Raw genomic sequence first — 14161 nt, 5'->3', positions numbered from 1 at the left:
GGTTGTTCTTTCTGCCTGGTCCCAGTGAAAACGGTGGATTTGCCAATGCCTGTGTTTTATAGTTTGTCTTATACAGTGGTTATCAACTTTATTAGCCCAAAGACAGATGGGCTCCAATGATGTAGCTATGATGAATGATTTTACATTTTAATTAATATAGTTCCTGAGTTAAAGTGCATAATTATTCCACAGGAGGGCACTATTTCGTCACAATCTCTATGTCCCTCAAACAGAGCGAGGCAGCATCAGGCAGAAAACCAAATGAATTAGCTTTGTGTCTTTGGGAGTGAGACCGATCTCACCTGTATCTATGTGGACATGATCCAAGTCAATGCCGTCAAAGTCACACACGTGTGAATGGAGTTCACAAAGTGAAAATCTCAGGGGGAATGGAGTTCACAAAGTGAAAATCTCAGGGGGAATGGAGTTCACAAAGTGAAAATCTCAGGGGGAATGGAGTTCACAAAGTGAAAATCTCGGGGGGAATGGAGTTCACAAAGTGAAAATCTCAGGGGGAATGGAGTTCACAAAGTGAAAATCTCAGGGGGAATGGAGTTCACAAAGTGAAAATCTCGGGGGGGATGGAGTTCACAAAGTGAAAATCTCAGGGGGAATGGAGTTCACAAAGTGAAAATCTCGGGGGAGTATTTTAAGATGCTACAATGTTTCAAAGCTGAATGCCCGGGGATATGACAGTGGTAAGTTCCTGGGGTGATTTCTCCCAATTCCACCCCTGCATATGGCTCTATCAGTACAGCAGCCTTTGGTGCATACCGTCAGTTTCCCAACCCTTAGCTCAGCAACAGATATGAGTTGAGAATGCCAGACTGATAAGAGATTTTATGAGCAACACTAGCTAGCCCAACAGCACCAGGAGTCATGTCTCTGGCTGTGCTCTGGCTCCAGTGACTTTGAGAATGCAGGCTGTTGATCTTTACGTACACACCACTGGGTTACTACAGACACTCAGACACACACAGTTGGGCAGCTCATTGAGGGCTCACAGTAAAGCGTACAGAGTCATGTCCCTGTTTCAGATAGTGTGGATATTAGGCTTATGGAGTTTGTTTCTGTTCACTCTGCAGACACAGTATATTCCTGTGAATCCCTGTGTCTTCACCCAGTCTATAGCCCATACTTGGGCAGCATCGCAAGTCTACCCAAATACTTAGTTGAAGTTGGAAGTTTACATACACCTTAGCCAAATACATTTCAACTCAGTTTTAAACAATTCCTGACATTTAATCAGAGTACAAAAATCCCTGTTTTAGGTCAGTTAGGATCACTACTTTATTTTAAGAATGTGAAATATTAGAGAGAATGATTTATTTCAGCTTTTATTTATTTCAGCACATTCCCAGTGGTTCAGAAGTTTACATACACTTGATTAGTATTTAGTAGCATTGCCTTTAAATTGTTTAACTTGGGTCAAACGTTTCGGGGAGCCTTCCACAAGCTTCCCACAATAAGTTGGGTGAATTTTGTCCCATTCCTCTTGACAGAGCTGGTGTAACTGAGTCAGGTTTGCAGACCTTGATCGTACACACTTTTTCAGTTCTGCCCACACATTTTCTATGGGATTGAGGTCAGGGCTTTGTGATCCAATACTTTGACTTTGTTGTCCTTAAGCCATTTTGCATCAACTTTGGAAGTATGCTTGGGGTCATTGATCTCTTGGAAGACCCATTTGCGACCAAGCTTTGACTTCCTGACTGATGTCTTGAGATGTTGCTTCAATATATCCACAATTTTCCCTCCTCATGATGCCGTCTATTTTGTGAAGTGCACCAGTCCCTCCTGCAGCAAAGCACCCCCACAACATGATGCTGCCACGCCTGTGCTTCACAGTTGGGATGGTGTTCTTCGGCTTGCAAGCATCCCCCTTTTTCCTCCCAACATAACGATTGTCATTATGGCCAAACAGTTCTATTTTTGTTTCATCAGACCAGAGGACATTTCTCCAAAAAGTACGATCTTTGTCCCCATGTGCAGTTGCAAACCGCAGTCTGGCATTTTTATGGTGGTTTTGGAGCAGTGGCTTCTTCCTTGCTGAGTGGCCTTTCAGGTTATGTCGATATAGGACTTGTTTAACTGTGGATATACAGTGCCTTGCGAAAGTATTCGGCCCCCTTGAACTTTGCGACCTTTTGCCACATTTCAGACTTCAAACATAAAGATATAAAACTGTATTTTTTTGTGAAGAATCAACAACAAGTGGGACACAATCATGAAGTGGAACGACATTTATTGGATATTTCAAACTTTTTTAACAAATCAAAAACTGAAAAATTGGGCGTGCAAAATTATTCAGCCCCCTTAAGTTAATACTTTGTAGCGCCACCTTTTGCTGCGATTACAGCTGTAAGTCGCTTGGGGTATGTCTCTATCAGTTTTGCACATCGAGAGACTGACATTTTTTCCCATTCCTCCTTGCAAAACAGCTCGAGCTCAGTGAGGTTGGATGGAGAGCATTTGTGAACAGCAGTTTTCAGTTCTTTCCACAGATTCTCGATTGGATTCAGGTCTGGACTTTGACTTGGCCATTCTAACACCTGGATATGTTTATTTTTGAACCATTCCATTGTAGATTTTGCTTTATGTTTTGGATCATTGTCTTGTTGGAAGACAAATCTCCGTCCCAGTCTCAGGTCTTTTGCAGACTCCATCAGGTTTTCTTCCAGAATGGTCCTGTATTTGGCTCCATCCATCTTCCCATCAATTTTAACCATCTTCCCTGTCCCTGCTGAAGAAAAGCAGGCCCAAACCATGATGCTGCCACCACCATGTTTGACAGTGGGGATGGTGTGTTCAGCTGTGTTGCTTTTACGCCAAACATAACGTTTTGCATTGTTGCCAAAAAGTTCAATTTTGGTTTCATCTGAGCAGAGCATCTTCTTCCACATGTTTGGTGTGTCTCCCAGGTGGCTTGTGGCAAACTTTAAATGACACTTTTTATGGATATCTTTAAGAAATGGCTTTCTTCTTGCCACTCTTCCATAAAGGCCAGATTTGTGCAATATACGACTGATTGTTGTCCTATGGACAGAGTCTCCCACCTCAGCTGTAGATCTCTGCAGTTCATCCAGAGTGATCATGGGCCTCTTGGCTGCATCTCTGATCAGTATTCTCCTTGTATGAGCTGAAAGTTTAGAGGGACGGCCAGGTCTTGGTAGATTTGCAGTGGTCTGATACTCCTTCCATTTCAATATTATCGCTTGCACAGTGCTCCTTGGGATGTTTAAAGCTTGGGAAATCTTTTTGTATCCAAATCCGGCTTTAAACTTCTTCACAACAGTATCTCGGACCTGCCTGGTGTGTTCCTTGTTCTTCATGATGCTCTCTGCGCTTTTAACGGACCTCTGAGACTATCACAGTGCAGGTGCATTTATACGGAGACTTGATTACACACAGGTGGATTGTATTTATCATCATTAGTCATTTAGGTCAACATTGGATCATTCAGAGATCCTCACTGAACTTCTGGAGAGAGTTTGCTGCACTGAAAGTAAAGGGGCTGAATAATTTTGCACGCCCAATTTTTCAGTTTTTGATTTGTTAAAAAAGTTTGAAATATCCAATAAATGTCGTTCCACTTCATGATTGTGTCCCACTTGTTGTTGATTCTTCACTAAAACATACAGTTTTATATCTTTATGTTTGAAGCCTGAAATGTGGCAAAAGGTCGCAAAGTTCAAGGGGGCCGAATACTTTCGCAAGGCACTGTATATACTTTTGTACCTGTTTCCTCCAGCATCTTCACAGGGTCCTTTGCTGCTGTTCTGGGATTGATTTGCACTTTTCACACCAAAGTACATTCATCTCTAGGAGACAGAACGTATCTCCTTCCTGAGCGGTATGACGGCTCCGTGGTCCCATGGTGTTTATACTTGCGTACTATTGTTTGTACAGATGAACGTTGTACCTTCAGGCGTTTGGACATTTTTCCCAAGGATGAACCAGACTTGTGGAGGTCTACAATTTTTTTCTGGGGTTTTGGCTGATCTTTTGATTTTCCCATGATGTCAAGTTAAGATGCAGTGAGTTTGAAGGTAGGCCTTGAAATACATCCACAGGTACACCTCCAATTGACTCAAATTATGTCAATTAGCCTATCAGAAGTTTCTAAAGCCATGACATCATTTTCTGGGATTTTCCAAGCTGTTTAAAGACGCAGTCAACTTAGTGTATGTAAACTTCTGACCCACTAGAATTGTGATACAGTGAATTATAAATGAAATAATCTGTAAACAATTGTTGGAAAAATGACTTGTGTCATGCACAAACCGACTTGCCAAAACTATAGTTTGTTAACAAGACATTTATGGATTGGTTGAACAACGAGTTTTAATGACTCCAACCTAAGTGTATGTAAACTTCCGACTTTAACTGTATATATTCATCATTTCTGAGTAATCTTACATATTGCCTTGCACATATCTAATTTAATTGGCAGAAATATGTTAGCAGGTTGAATCACCAAGGAGCCAAATCCCTCTGAGCAGTGGGGCTGAGAGAGAGAGACGGTAGTTTGTTTGGATAGATCCCTACTGATGACTTTCATCCACTGAGTGGTTTTTTATCAGTGGGAGAGGATTAGTCAGCGATACTCTTTAGTAAACAGTATTTTTTGGACCTCAGTCGGAGTCTCAATTTGCTGTTGAGAGTTAGAATACACAAGGTGCAATTTCGAAACTTGGTTACAGCAGTTTTGCTCATGTTATATCACTCACTGACAGTCACTCAATTAGCTCATGACCGTTAAAATATTTTTGATTGGGAAATTAGTTAGTCTAGACAGATTTTTAGACTTAGTAATCATGCCAGAATTATCGACCGGGCATGCAGGGCAAGTGCCCAGAGGCCCTGACCTCCAGGGGGCCCCAATGATTTTGTTAGTCAATCTCACTCAGATATAATATTAATAACCTACCATAAGTCATAGCAAAATGTGTGGAATTGCTGGAAATTTGCTGTCAAATTCATTTGTTTACATAATACTTTTTCTGCAAACAGATCCCTCAGCATGTATTATATTGAACAAAAATATAAACGCAACATGTAAAGGGTTGGTTCTATGTTTAATGAACTGAAATAAAAGATCCCAGAAATGTTCCACCTCCAATGTTTATAGAATTTGGCAGTACGTCCAACCGGCCTCATAACTGCAGACCATGTGTAACCACGCCAGCCCAGGAACTTCACTTCAACTTCTAGCTTCTTCACCTGTAGGATTGTCTGAGACCAGCCACCTGGACAGCTGATGAAATTGTGGGTTTGCACAACCAAAAAAGTTCTCCAGAAACCATTTCAGAAAATCGCTTCTGTTTGCTCGTTGTCCTCACCAGGGTCTTGACCTGACTGCAGTTTGGCGTCGTAACCGACTTCAATGGACAAATGCTCACCTTCAATGGCCACTGGCACGCTGGAGAAATGTGCTCTTCATGGATGAATCCTGTTTTCAACTGTACCTGGCAGATGGCGTTGTGTGGGTGAGCAGTTTGCTGATATCAATGTTGTAAACAGAGTGCCCAATGGTGGCAGTGGGTTATGGTATGGGCAATTATAAACTACTGACAATGAAAACAATTGCATTTTATCGATGGCAATTTGAATACACAGAGATATTGTGATGAGATCCTGAGGTCCACTGTCGTGCCATTCATCTGCCGGCATCACCTTCCAACAGGACAACGACTACAACGACTACAAGCACACAGCCAAGACAATGCAGGAGTGGCTCCAGGACAAGTCTCTGAATGTCCTTGAGTGGCCCAACCAGAGCCCGAACCTGAACCTGATCGAACATCTCTGGGAGACCTGAAAATAGCTCTGCAGAAATGCTCCCCGTCCAACCTGACAGAGCTTGAGAGGATCCGCAGAAAAGAATGGGAGAAACTCCCCAAATAAAGGTGTGCCAAGCTTGTAGTGTCATACCCAACGGTGTCTCAACAAAGTACTGAGTAAAGGGTCTGAATACTTATGTAAATGTGAAATGTCTTTTTTATTTTTTATAAATTCGCAAACATTTCTAAAAACCTGTTTTTGCTTTGTCATTATAGGTAATTGTGTGTAGATTGATGAGGAAAAAAATGAATGAATACATTTTTGAACAAGGCTATAACGTAACAAAATGTGGAAAAGTCAAGGGGTCTGAATACTTTCCCAAGGCACTGTACTGATAACATTATTTTGCATGACCTGCATTCTCTTTTTTGTTGTTGCTTTTTTGATAGCCCATTATATCAAGCAGAGCAGGCAGTCAAAATAACACTGAATCAAAGTTGGGACAAACTGTTCCTTAACTTTTATGTTAAAATATCTCATGTAAACCATCAATCCCCTTTCCCTCAAGAACGGTCTACCAAATAGCCAGTTATGCAGGGTTAAACGAATCTGTGGCCACCATTTTGACATCAATGCTAAGAAAATGACAGATACATTTAAAATGAGAGGCTACAAGGACAAAACTCTTGATGCTGCAATGATGAAAATATCTCAAAAACCAAGAGAGGAATTACTAAAAACTAATTACTAAAAACTCAACCAAAGAAGAAAAACAACACAACCATCTTTTGAACTAAGCACACCAAGGGTTTGGAGAATTTTTACATTTATCTGTTATTTTACCAGGTAAGTTGACTGAGAACACGTTCTCATTTGCAGCAACGACCTGGGGAATAGTTCCAGGGGAGAGGAGGGGGATGAATGAGCCAATTGTAAAACTGGGGATCATTAGGTGACCGTGATGGTAAGATTGGGAATTTAGCCAGGACACCAGGGTTAACACCCCTACTCTTACAATAAGTGCCATGGGATCTTTAATGACCTCAGAGAGTCAGGACACCCGTTTAACATCCCATCAGAGAGACAGCACCCTACACACGGCATTGGAATAGTTTTAGACCAGAGGAAAGAGTGCCTCCTACTGGCCCTCCAACACCACTTCCAGCAGCATCTGGTCTCCCATCCAGGGACTGACCAGGACCAACCCTGCTTAGCTTCAGAAGCAAGCCAGCAGTGGTATGCAGGGTGGTATGCTGCTGGCTTGCATGCCACCCAAAATGAAAGCAATCCTGAAAAAGCACTGGCATATTCTGCAATCAGAAAAAAAATCGCACACCTCTTCAAGGAACCCCCACTGGTGGTCTATAAGCGTGTTCGCAATCATGGAAATAGCTTGGTGAGATCTGACATGGCCCCTGACACTCTAGACACCGATCCCAAATGGGAACTACAAATGTGGCTCATGCGCACAGTGCAATAGCACTATAAAACGTCTTTCTTCAGACACCCACATACAGGTCGAAAGATCCCTGTTAGGGGTATCATCTCATGCAAGACCAAGTAATCTCTCTCATCACCTGTTCATGTGGAAAAGCCTACGTAGGACAAACGAAAAGACAATTAAAACAACGCAGAGCTGAACACCGCAGCTCAATCAGGTGTAAGAACATTGACTATCCAGTAGCAGCTCACTTTGTTGAAGCTAACCATCCCATCTCCTCCCTCAAATACACAGGCATTGAGCATGTTGCTCTACCAAGGAGAGGAGGTAACATGGAGATCCTACTAATACAAAGGGAGGCTTACTGGATATCATATCTATATAAATGTCAATTTGGTCGCCATTTTTTAAATCAATCTATGGACACACCAAGATAAGTTACACTTGTTTTAGATTCAATATCCTTACCTGCACAGTTTACCTTTATCTTGTCAACTCTAAGCAATCTACGTTTTGTTCCAGACAAAATTGATTCAGTTTTTCCTAAATGTATCGACAATTTGTTGTCAGTCAACCAATCTCTACAAAATGCAAAACTTACTAAGGGTCTCCTCTATGTAAACTGTATCCTTCCCTGATACCAGTATGGCTGAGTCATCAGCATAAAGCAGGAGTTTGAACTTTATTGTATCTGGCATATATAAAATAAGCGAGGCCCTGCGGTACTCCACAGGATATTTATTTGGCCTCTGACAAAACATCATCAACATTACATGCTTCTGTTCTGTTGGTCATATAAGACCTAAACCAATTCACTGCTACATGTCACCAATTGAGCATGTTTGGGATGCTCAGTATTGACAGTGTGTGTCGCACAGCCATTGAAGAGGAGTGGGACAACATTCCACAAGCCACAAGCAACAGCCTGATCAACTCTATACAAAGGAGATGTGTCATGCTGCATGAGGAAAATATAGGTCACACCAGATACTGACTGGTTTTCTGATCCACGCCCTTACTTTTTTTTAAAGCTATCTGTGACCAACAGATACATATCTGTATTCCCAGTCATGTGAAATCCATAGATTAGGCTTAATGAATGTATTTCAATTGACTGATTACCTCATATGAACTAAAACTCAGTACGATCATTGAAATTGTTGCATTTTTATTTTTGTTCAGTGTAAATTGTAGTTTTCCCTGTGCTCAGTTAATGTGCAGCGGCTAATTATATAGCTAATAGGCTATGTGTTTGTAGATAGACTGAGGTGAATGAACCCTGGCTACGGCTTTGCACACACAAGCACAAATGCACAAACACATGTGGACCCCCCCCCCTCACACACACACATCCTGCCGTGCCACACAGACCAATAAACACACTTTAAATATTTAAAATAAACGTTATATGGTTTTGAAATCAGTCAGACAACTCCTGCAACTTCTCACTCAAGGGGAAAAAAAACTGTTCTGGCAATAAGTCATCAAGGGATTTTTATTCTTGGTGTCCTTTTATTAAGACAGTTGCACTGCAATAAATACGTATGTCTTGATAATTAATTGCTCAACATGAGCTACCATAAGAGAAATAACAACATCAATCGTGTCATCATCGGAGCCTTCCCCTGCTGCTGAATGCTAAGAATGCAAAGTCGCTCTGCTTGCAGGTATGTTCATTCTCAGAAAACAAGAGAGAGAGAAAGAGAGAATATCTAGGAGGAGTGGAAGTCCCTTAGGGCCCAGAAACAACCTCTTCGTGCCTCCTCCACACATAATTGAACAAATTAGCCATGAACAGCTGTTAGCTGTTAAAATGACCCGCTTTCATTTGATCGCCGTGGACAAGAGGTCTGATAGCATCTGCACACCACAGCTGTCAGGCATTCTGACTAGCTCGCCCATTCCTACTTTCAATATATCATGCCAAACATAATTACCTCGACATCTCTTTTTATGGATTCGACAAATCGCCAGGCACACCAAGCATGCCAAGTGTCCATTAATTACAGCCGCAGTATTCCGGGAAAAAAATAACCTGTAATGTAAAGCTTATTATTAGGACCTCATGTTCATTCATATGATGCTTGTCTGAGAGGACACAGAGAGAGGAGAATAGTCCAGCATTTTAACTGTGAATAGGCATGATGCTAGGCCATGGCCTACACATGGTTTCCAACATGGTCGTTGCAGCTGTTTTCTTCGTGATTATGTTGGGATTTCTAACAGCAACAGCAATCACTCACATTTCTGACTGGTACAAAACCTTGTAATGGACATAGGCCTGTGATAACTTATGCCATTCTCTAGGCCTTTCATTATGGGTAAACCCACGGGTAGGCCTACCAAGGACTGGTTTATTTGAGACTGAAGTGATTTTGTTCAATGAGGGTATGTGTGCAGAAACACTGCAATGCCGTTTGATTGGTCAGTACACAGACCACCTACAGTTCCCTTACTCATAGAGATTTAGTTACTTTTGCTGGATATTGGAAACGTTCTTTCTGATTGCCCTCAAATTGTTGTCTTGAAGGTTTAGAAAATATACATATATATATATATATATACATATATATATATATATATATATATATATATACATTCACCTTTTACTGCAGTGGGCTAAATCAGGGTCACGCAGAGTGTTTCTTGGTAGTCTTAAACAATCTACTTTGAAACAAAAGTATACACCTCACACACATGGTTATGAGCTGGAAAAAAAACCTGACCCATAATTTCTGCAGCCCTGTGGTAATCGAATTACATAAAAAAAAAATAGCCATCGTAATACTTGTTACAGTTTAAGCTAGAGATGTGTGTTTTTTGTTATGCATGGCTGCATCTCAATCTACCGCATCCGCATTGCCCTTCCTCATCTGCTGTGTTTGTCAAACCACGAGACATCCCGAAAATCGGGCTTCTAAAGAAAACATCTGAAATATTTGGCCCACAAACTATAATGAACAAAAATTAACGCAACATGTAACAATTTCCACGATTTTACTGCGTTACAGTTCATATAAGGAAATCAGTAAATTGAAATACATTCATTAGGCCCTAATCTATTGACTTCACATGACCGGGCAAGAAGGCCCACCCACTTGGGAACAAGGCCCACCCACTTGGGAGCCTGGCCCAGTCAATCACAATTAGTTTTTTCCTACAAAATGACTTTATTACAGACAGAAATACTCCTCAGTTGCATCAGCTGTCAGGGTGGCTGACCTCAAATGATTCCGCAGGTGAAGAAGCCAGATTTTGAGGTCCTGGACTGGCGTGCTTACACGTGGTCTGCGGTTGTGAGGCCGGTTGGACGAACAGCCAAATTCTCTAAAATGACGTTGGAGGCAGCTTATGGTCGAGAAATTAACAAACAATTCTCTGGCAACTACTCTAGTGGACATTCTTGCAGTCAGCATGCCAGTTGCATGCTCCCTCAAAATTGAGAACTCTGTGGGTGGGGTTATTTCCTTCCTGTTTGGCCCTGTCCGGCCCTGTCCGGGGGTGTCCTCGGATGGGGCCACAGTGTCTCCTGACCCCTCCTGTCTCAGCCTCCAGTATTTATGCTGCAGTAGTTTATGTGTCGGGGGGGCTAGGGTCAGTTTGTTATATCTGGAGTACTTCTCCTGTCCTATTAGGTGTCCTGTGTGAATCTAAGTGTGCGTTCTCTAATTCTCTCCTTCTCTCTTTCTTTCTCTCTCTCTGAGGACCTGAGCCCTAGGACCATGCCCCAGGACATGATGACTCCTTGCTGTCCCCAGTCCACCTGGCCGTGCTGCTGCTCCAGTTTCAACTGTTCTGCCTTATTATTATTCGACCATGCTGGTCATTTATGAACATTTGAACATCTTGGCCATGTTCTGTTATAATCTCCACCCGGCACAGCCAGAAGAGGACTGGCCACCCCACATATGCTCTCTCTAATTCTCTCTTTCTTTCTCTCTCTCGGAGGACCTGAGCCATAGGACCATGCCCCAGGACTACCTGACATGATGACTCCTTGCTGTCCCCAGTCCACCTGACCATGCTGCTGCTCCAGTTTCAACTGTTCTGCCTTATTATTATTTGACCATGCTGGTAATTTATGAACATTTGAACATCTTGGCCATGTTCTGTTATAATCTCCACCCGGCACAGCCAGAAGAGGACTGGCCACCCCACATAACCTGGTTCCTCTCTAGGTTTCTTCCTAGGTTTTGGCCTTTCTAGGGAGTTTTTCCTAGCCACCGTGCTTCTACACCTGCATTGCTTGCTGTTTGGGGTTTTAGGCTGGGTTTCTGTACAGCACTTTGAGATATCAGCTGATGTACGAAGGGCTATATAAATACGTTTGATTTGATTTGATTTGTGGCACTGTGTTGTGTGACAAAACTGCACATTTTAGAGTGGCCTTTTATTGCCCCCAGCACAAAGTGCACCTGTGTAATGGTCATGCTATTCAATCAACTTCTTGATATGCCACACCTGTCAGGTGGATGGATTATCTTGGCAAAGGAGAAATGCTCACTAACAGGGACTATCATTTGTTTTTCAACAGGACAATGACCCAACACACATCCAGGCTGGGTAAGGGCTATTTGATCAAAAAGGAAAGTGATGGAGTGCTGCATCAGATGACCTGGCCTCCACAATCACCTGACCTCAACCCAATTGAGATGGTTTGGGAGGAGTTGGACCGCAAAACGAAGGAAAAGCAGGCAAAAAGTGCTCAGCGTATGTGGGAACTTCTTCAAGACTGTATGGAAAAGTATTCCAGGTGAAGCTGGTTGAGAGAATGCCAAGAGTGTGCAAAGCTGTTATCAAGGCAAAGAGTGTCTACTTTGAAGAATCTGAAATATATTTAGATTTGTTTATACATTTTTTGGTTACTACATGATTCCATATGTGTTATTTCATAAATGTAATGTCTTCACTATTATTCTACAATGTAGAAAACAGTAAAAATAAAGAAGAACTCTGGAATGAGTAGGTGTGTCCAATTTTCTTTTTTTTACTGTCTGTAGTAAAAGGCTTAGACTTCAGATTGTCATTCTATCCTCATGGTTGTTATTCCATCCACTGATTTTGAGCTTCAAGTAATCTCTGTAAACGGAATCTGAAATGTTTGTTTTTGACAATGTGTTTCTTCAGCCAGATATTTATCCACAAAAGACTAGCCTATACTATTTTCAACATGGACACATACAGGTAACTGCCAAAATAAAGGAAACACTTGAGTAAATGAGGGATGTAAAGTATATTGAAAGCAGGTGCTTCCACACAGCTATGGTTCCTGAGTTAATTAAGCAATTGCCAACCCATCATGCTTAAGGTTGTGTATAAAAATGCCCAGTTGCCCATGATTTTGACTACCATAGCTAGATGAAGAGATCTCAGTGACTTTGAAAAAAGGTTCACAAAGGAGCATAGGGGGTTTAAAGGGTGTGTGTGTGTGCATGTGCTTGTGTGTGTGTGTCAGTCACTAAATCTCGAACCAGTTGAACACTTAAGGGAGATTCTGGATGCATTTATACAGTATAAACCTGCCATAGACTAGCAATATTTCTAACTTCTGTTTGGAAATTATTCAGAACAATAGTAAGACAGAGAAAATCCCAGATCCTTTAGAGATGCCTTGTAGAGAGACTGTAAACCTGACTGGGTCCAATCTAATCTCATCACCTCTCTTCCAAACAAAACAACAAAAAATATGAAAGAGCATGAGAAACGGAGAAAGGATAAAGAGACAAAATTAGATTTCCAACACAATAAAACAACAAGAAGACTTCCCACCACTGACCTTTCTGTCAACCTGCTCGCTTATTAGTTTCTCTCATTTGTTGTTGATTTAAACAAACCCAAAATCGTAATATTTTTCTAGCAGTATTTCAACCTTGAGTCATAATACACAAAGGCAATACTTGTGTTTCACCAATATCTCATCAATCAAACATGTCAGTACATGTGTACATCACTCAATTCTAGGTCGGTTTGTGGCATTTATTTGAAGTCTGTTTTACATAAGGGAAATACCGTTTATTTTCCCGTGAAGTTTGTTGGTCAAAAAAACTGAAATGGTTGCACAAATCTAAATGTAAAATATTAATTTCTTTGTTTGTATAATAACACCATGTGGATGATTTATGTAATAAATGTGTGATAAATGTGTATCTACTAAATATGAGAAAGACAAGGATGAAACTAATGTAATGTATCGATCAGTGCACACACACACACACACACACACACACACACACACACACACACACACACACACACACACACACACACACACACACACACACACACACACACACACAAACTGTACAGACACACACATTGTCAAATGGATCACACTACAGTTGGCCATGCATGCAACAAGCTGCCATGTGTCAATGTGCAGCGGTTAGGACAGAGTCAGGCACAGGAAACAGAACTGAGTAAAAGACGTACTTTACTCGAAAAGAAACAACAAAATATTTCCACACAAGGAAAACACACCAGCTCACAGAAGTTTTGAACACTAAACAAAGAACAAACACGCACAAAACCATTTGGGAACTAGAGGGTTAAATAGGGAATAAATTATAACGTAATGGGAACCAGGTGTGTACAATCAAGACAAAACAAATGGAAAAAGAAACGACCACCGAGACGACCACCCGAACAAGGAGGGGCAGCAACTTCAGTAGAAGTCGTGACAGTACCCCCCCCCCCCCCCTTGACGCGCGGCTACAGCTGCGGCCTCAGGGACGACCCGGAGGACGAGGCGCAGGGCGATCCGGGTGGAGACGGTGAAATTCCTACAGTAAGGAAGGGTCCAGGATGTCCTCCACCGGCACCCAACATCTCTCCTCCGGACCGTACCCCACCCACTCCACGAGGTACTGAAGGCCCCTCGCCCGATGCCTTGAGTTCATGATGGCTCGCACAGTATACGCCGGGGCCCCATCGATGTCC

This window comes from Oncorhynchus mykiss, chromosome 16 (genome assembly GCF_057628025.1).
Source record: "Oncorhynchus mykiss isolate SJ-2025 chromosome 16, ASM5762802v1, whole genome shotgun sequence".
Lineage (NCBI taxonomy): Eukaryota > Metazoa > Chordata > Actinopteri > Salmoniformes > Salmonidae > Oncorhynchus > Oncorhynchus mykiss.
This window is presented reverse-complemented; position numbering follows the sequence as displayed.